Here is a 7,431-nt window from a genome sequence, read left to right on the forward strand (position 1 = left end):
GTATTGCTGTTTTTTTTGCCTATTTCAGTATTTCGAAGAAAAGGAATATCAAACGGAGTCCAAATGGAATGAAACCTTCGAGAGCGTGATTTTTGGAACGAATGTGATCCACAGGACTTGGAGTGCAAGTCAAGAAGCTGTCGAGGACTCCATGAGATAGGAGGGCGCCCCCACCTATAGGGCGCGCCCCTGTCTCGTGGGCCCCTCGGGCGTCCACTGATACATCTCCAACGTATCTATATTTTTTGATTGTTCCATGATATTATATTACCCCCTTTTGGATGTTTATGGGCTTTATTTTACACATTTATATCATTTTTGGGACTGACCTACTAACCGGAGGCCCAACCCATATTGCTATTTTTTTGCCTATTTCAGTATTTCGAAGAAAAGGAATATCAAACGGAGTCCAAACGGAATGAAACCTTCGGGGCCGTGATTTTTGGAACGAACGTGATCCAGAGGACTTGGAGTGTAAGTCAAGAAGCAGCCGAGGCCTCCACGAGATAGGAGGGCGCCCCCCCCCTGTAGGGCGTGCCCCGCTGTCTCGTGGGCCCCTCGGGCGTCCACCGACGTACTTCTTCCTCCTATATAAGCCTATGTAACCCGAAAACATCCAGGGAGCAGACGAAACACAATTTCCACCACCGTAACCTTCTGTATCCGCGAGATCTCATCTTGGAGCCTTCACCGGCACTCTGCCGGAGGGGGAATCGACCATGCAGGGCTTCTACATCAACATCCTTGCCCCTCCGATGAGTTATGAGTAGTTTACCACAGACCTACGGGTCCATAGTTATTAGCTAGATGGCTTCTTCTCTCGTTTTGGATCTCAATACAATGTTCTCCCCCTCTCTTGTGGAGATCTATTCGATGTAAACTCTTTTTGCGGTGTGTTTGTCGAGATCCGATGAATTGTGGGTTTATGATCAAGTTTATCTATGAATAATATTTGAATCGTCTCTGAATTATTTTATGTATGATTGAGTTATCTTTGCAAGTCTCTTCGAATTATCAGTTTGGTTTGGCCTACTAGATTGATCTTTCTTGCCATGGGAGAAGTGCTTAGCTTTGGGTTCAATCTTGTGGTGTCCTTACCCAGTGACAGAAAGGGTTGCAAGGCACGTATTATATTGTTGCCATCGAGGATAACAAGATGGGTTTTATATCATATTGCTTGAGTTTATCCCTCTACATCATCTCATCTTGCTTAATGCATTACTCTGTTCATATGAAATTAATACTCTAGATGCAGGCATGAGTCGGTCGATGTGTGGAGTAATAGTAGTAGATGCAGGCAGGAGTCGGTCTACTTGTCACAGACGTGATGCCTATATACATGATCATGCCTAGATAATCTCATAATTATTCGCTTTTCTATCAATTGCTCGACAGTAATTTGTTCACCCACCGTAATACTTATGCTATCATCAGAGAAGCCACTAGTGAAACCTATGGCCCCCGGGTCTATCTCTTATCATATTTGCTTCCAATCTACTTTTATTTGCATCTTTACTTTTTGCATCTATATTACAAAATATCAAAAATATATTTATCTTATCTTACTATCTTTATTAGATCTCACTTTCGCAAGTGGTCGTGAAGGGATTGATAACCCCTTTATTGCGTTGGTTGCAGTTCTTTGTTTGTTTGTGTAGGTGCGTGGGACTTTTGAGGAGCCTCCTACTGAATTGATACCTTGGTTCTCAAAAACTGAGGGAAATACTTACGCTACTATTGCTGCATCACCCTTTCCTCTTCAAGGAAAACCAATGCAAGCTCAAGACGTAGCAAGAAGGATTTCTTTCCCCGTTGCCGGGGAGGTCTTCGCTGAAGTCAAGACATACCAAGTACCCATCGCAACCTCATCTCCCTTGCATTTACATTATTTGCCATTTGCCTCTCGATTTCCTCTCCCCCACTTCACCCTTGCCGTTTTATTCGCCCTCTCTTTCCCAATCTCCTCCTCTCTTTTTCGCTTGCCTTTTTCTGTTCGCTTGTGTGTTGGATTACTTGTTGCCATGGCGCAAGATAATACCAAATTGTGTGATTTGGGTGCTAGTGTTTCCACGATTCCGAAAACTTTATGTGATATTCTAGGTCTCCATGATCTTGATGATTGCTCTTTAAATTTGCACCTTGCGGTTTCCACCATTAAAAAGTAAATGGGAAGGATCAATGATGTTCTCATTGTTGCAAATAGAAATTTGGTGCTCGTGGATTTTATCATTCTTGATATAGATTGCAATCTTTATTGCCCTATTATTCTTGGTAGACCTTTCCTTAGAACGATTGGCGCGATTATTGATATGAAGGAAGGGAATATTAGATTCCAATTTCCATTAAAGAAAGGCATGGAGCACTTTCCAAGAAAGAAAGTCAAATTACCTTATGAATCTATCATGCGGACTACTTATGAATTTAGTGCCAAAGATGACACTCGTTAGATCTATCTTCGCTTTTATGCCTAGCTAGGGGTGTTAAACGATAGCGCTAGTTGGGAGGCAACCCAATTTTCTTTATGTTTTCTGTTTTTGCTCCTGTTTAGTAATAAATCTTGCTTCTACCTTATGTTTAGATGTGTTTTTACTTTTTAATTAGTGTTTGTGCCAAGTAGAACCTATAGGATAACCTATGATGTTAGTTGATTTGATTATGTTGAAAAACAGAAACTTTGCGCGCACAAATTTAGTTTTGTTAAATAACAGAAACGTGCTTTTGCGTTGATTCTTCTTGATGCTGATCAATAAACAAATTTTCCAGGACTTCCTATTTTGGTAGGATTTTTCGAGTTCCAGAAGTTTGAGTTAGTTACACATTGCTACAGACTGTTCTGTTTTTGACAGATTCTGTTTTTCGTGTGTTGTTTGCTTATTTCGATGCATCTATGGCTAGTAAATTAGTTTATAAACCATAGAGAAGTTGGACAGTAGGTTTAACACCAAAATAAATAAAGGATGAGTTTATTACACTACCTTATGTGGTAGTTTTGTTTTCTTTCACTAACGGAGCTTATAAGATTTCCTGTTGAGTTTTGTGTTGTGAAGTTTTCAAGTTTTGGGTAAAGCTTTTATGGACTATGGAATAAGGAGTGGCAAGAGACTAAGCTTGGGGATGCCCAAGGCACCCCCAAGATATTCAAAAATAGCCAAAAGCCTAAGCTTGGGGATGCCCCGGGAAGGCATCCCCTCTTTCGTCTTTGTTCATTGGTAACTTTACTTGGAGCTATATTTTTATTCGCCACATGATATGTGTTTTGCTTGGAGCGTCGTGTATTATATTAGTCTTTGCTTTTTAGTTTACCATAATCATCCTTGCTGTACACACCTTTTGGGAGAAGCCTACTTGATTGAATTTGCTAGAATACTCTATGTGCTTCACTTGTATCTTTTGAGCTTGATAGTTTTTGCTCTAGTGCTTCACTTATATCTTTTAGAGCACGGTGGTGACTTATTTTTGTAGAAATTACTAGTCTCTCATGCTTCACTTATATTATTTTGAGAGTCTTTTAGAACAGCATGGTATTTGCTATGGTTATAAAATTGGTCCTAGAATGGTAGGCATCCAAGTTAGGTATAATAAAAACTATCATAGGAAGTGAATTGGATGCTATGATCAATTTGATACTTGATAATTGTTTTGAGATATGGAGGTAGTGATATTAAAGTCATGCTAGTTGGTTGATTATGAATTTAAAGAATGCTTGTGTTGAAGTTAGCAAGTCCCGTAGCATGCACGTATGGTTAAAGTTGTGTAACAAATTTGAAACATGAAGTGTACCTGGCTTGTGCATCCTTATGAGTGGCGGTCGGGGACGAGCGATGGTCTTTTCCTACCAATCTATCCCCCTAGGAGCATGTGCGTAGTACTTGATTTTTGATGACTTCTAAATTTTTGCAATAAGTATATGAGTTCTTTTGACTAATGTAGAGTCCATGGATTATACGCACTTTTACCTTTCTGCCATTGCTAGCCTCTTAGGTATCGTGCATTGCCCTTTCTCACCTTGAGAGTTGGTGCAAACTTCGCCGGTGCATCCAAACCCCGTGATACGATACGCTCTATCACACATAAACCTCCTTATATCTTCCTCAAAACAGCCACCATACCTACCTATTATGGCATTTCCATAGCCATTCTGAGATATATTGCCATGCAACTTTCCACTGTTCCGTTTATCATCATCATGACATACTTTACTTTTTTCATATTGCCATTGCATGATCATGTAGTTGACATCGTATTTGTGGCAAAGCCATCGTGCATTATTTTTCATACATGTCACTCTTGATTCATTGCACCATCCCGGTACTCCGCCGGAGGCATTCATATAGAGTCATATCTTGTTCTAGTTTTGAGTTGTAATTCATATGTTGTAATCAATAGAAGTGTGATGATCATCATTATTAGAGCATTGCCCAAAGAAAAAAAAAGAAAGGCCCGAAAAAAAGAAAGGCCCAAAAAAGAAAAAAAGAAAAGAAAAAGAAAAAGAAAAAAGAAAATAAATAAAAAGGGCAATGTTACTATCTCTTTTTCCACACTTGTGCTTCAAAGTAGCACCTTGTTCTTCATGTAGTGAGTCTCATATTTTTGTGCTTCAAAGTAGCACCATGTTTTTCATGTAGTGAGTCTCATAAGTTGTCTTTTTCATACTAGTGGGAATTTTTCATTATAGAACTTGGCTTGTATATTCCTACGATGGGCTTCCTCAAATGCCCTAGGTCTTCGTGAGCAAGCAAGTTGGATGCACACCCACTAGTTTTCTTTTGTTGAACATTCATTTATAGCTCTAGTGCATCCGTTGAATGGCAATCCCTACTCCTTATGTTGACATCAATTTATGGGAATCTATAGCCCGTTGATTATCCTCGTCGATGTGAGACTTTCTCCTTTTTTGTCTTCTCCACACAATCCCCATCATCATATTCTATTCCACCCATAGTGCTATATCCATGGCTCACGCTCATGTATTGTGTGAAGGTTGAAATTTTTTGAGATTATTTAAGTATGAAACAATTTCTTGGCTTGTCATCGGGGGTATAGAAGTTGGGAACATCTTTGTGTGACGAAAATGAAGTATAGCCTAACTTTCTTTTGCCATGTTATTTTGAGAAGACATGATTACTTTGATTAGTATGCTTGAAGTGTTACTATTTCTTTTATCAATATGAACTTTTATTTTGAATCATTTGGGTCTGAACATTCATGCCACAATAAAGAAAATTACATTGAGAATTATTCTAGGTAGCATTCCACATCAAAAATTCTCTTTTTATCATTTACCTACTCGAGGATGAGCAGGAATTAAGCTTGGGGATGCTTGATACGTCTCCAACATATCTATAATTTTTGATTGTTCCGTGCTATTATATTACCCCTTTTGGATGTTTATGGGCTTTATTTTACACATTTATATCATTTTTGGGACTAACCTACTAACCGGAGGCCCAACCCATATTGCTGGGTTTTTTTTGCCTATTTCAGTATTTCGAAGAAAAGGAATATCAAATGGAGTCCAAACGGAATGAAACCTTCGGGAGCGTGATTTTTGGAACGAACGTGATCCAGAGGACTTGGAGTGCAAGTCAAGAAGCAGCCGAGGCCTCCATGAGATAGGAGGGCGCCACCCTCCCTATGGGGCGCGCCCCCTTATCTCGTGGGCCCCCCCGGACGTCCACCGACGTACTTCTTCCTCCTATATAAGCCTATGTACCCCAAAAACATCCAGGGAGCAGACGAAACACAATTTCCACCACCGTAACCTTCTGTATCCGCGAGATCTCATCTTGGAGCCTTCTCCAGCACTCTGCCGGAGTGGGAATCGACCACGGAGGGCTTCTACAAAAACATCCTTGCCCCTCCGATGAGTTGTGAGTAGTTTACCACAGACCTACGGGTGCATAGTTATTAGCTAGATGGCTTCTTCTCTCTTTTTGGATCTCAATACAATGTTCTCCCCCTCTCTTATGGATATCTATTCGATGTAAACTCTTTTTGCGGTGTGTTTGTCGAGATCCGATGAATTGTGGGTTTATGATCAAGTTTATCTATGAATAATATTTGAATCTTCTCTGAATTCTTTTATGTATGATTGAGTTATCTTTGCAAGTCTCTTCGAATTATCAGTTTGGTTTGGCCTACTAGATTGATCTTTCTTGCCATGGGAGAAGTGCTTAGCTTTGGGTTCAATCTTGCGGTGTCCTTACCCAGTGACAGAAAGGGTTGCAAGGCACGTATTGTATTGTTTCCATCGAGGATAAAAAGATGGGGTTTATATCATATTGCTTGAGTTTATCCCTCTACATCATGTCATCTTGCTTAATGCGTTACTCTATTCTTATGAACTTAATACTCTAGATGCAGGCAGGAGTCGGTCAATGTGTGGAGTAATAGTAGTAGATGCAGGCAGGAGTCGGTCTACTTGTCACGGATGTGATGCCTATAGACATGATCATGCCTAGATAATCTCATGATTATTTGCTTTTCTATCAATTGCTCGACAATAATTTGTTCACCCACCATAATACTTATGCTATCTTGAGAGAAGCTACTAGTGAAACCTATGGCCCCCGGGTCTATCTCTTATCATATTTGCTTCCAATCTACTTTTATTTGCATCTTTACTTTTTGCATCTATATTATAAAATACCAAAAATATATTTATCTTATCTTACTATCTTTATTAGATCTCACTTTCGCAAGTGGCCGTGAAGGGATTGCAACCCCTTTATTGTGTTGGTTGCGAGTTCTTTGTTTGTTTGTGTAGGTGCGTGTGACTTTTGAGGAGCCTCCTACAGGATGGATACCTTGGTTCTCAAAAACTGAGGGAAATACTTACGCTACTATTGCTGCATCACCCTTTCCTCTTCAAGGAAAACCAACGCAAGCTCAAGATGTAGCATCCACCGATGTACTTCTTCCTCCTATATAAGCATGCGTACCCCGAAAACATCCACGGAGCCAATGAAACACAATTTCCACCGTTGTAACCTTCTGTATCCATGAGATCTCATCTTGGAGCCTTTGCCAGCACTCTGCCGGAGGGGGAATCGACCACGGAGGGCTTCTACATCAATATCCTTGCCCCTCCGATGAGTTGTGAGTAGTTTACCACAGACCTACGGGTCCATAGTTATTATCTAGATGTCTTCTTCTCTCTTTTTGGATCTCAATACAATGTTCTCCCCCTCTCTTGTAGAGATCTATTCGATGTAAACTCTTTTTGCGGTGTGTTTGTCGAGATTCGATGAATTGTGGGTTTATGATCAAGTTTATCTATGAATAATTTTTGAATCTTCTATGAATTCTTTTATGTATGATTGAGTTATCTTTGCAAGTCTCTTCGAATTATCAACTTGGTTTGGCCAACTAGATTGATCTTTCTTGCCATGGGAGAAGTGCTTAGCTTTGGGTTCAATCTTGCGGTGTCCT

The sequence above is a fragment of the Triticum aestivum genome, chromosome 6B, assembly GCF_018294505.1.
Source record: "Triticum aestivum cultivar Chinese Spring chromosome 6B, IWGSC CS RefSeq v2.1, whole genome shotgun sequence".
Taxonomy (NCBI): Eukaryota; Viridiplantae; Streptophyta; class Magnoliopsida; order Poales; family Poaceae; genus Triticum; species Triticum aestivum.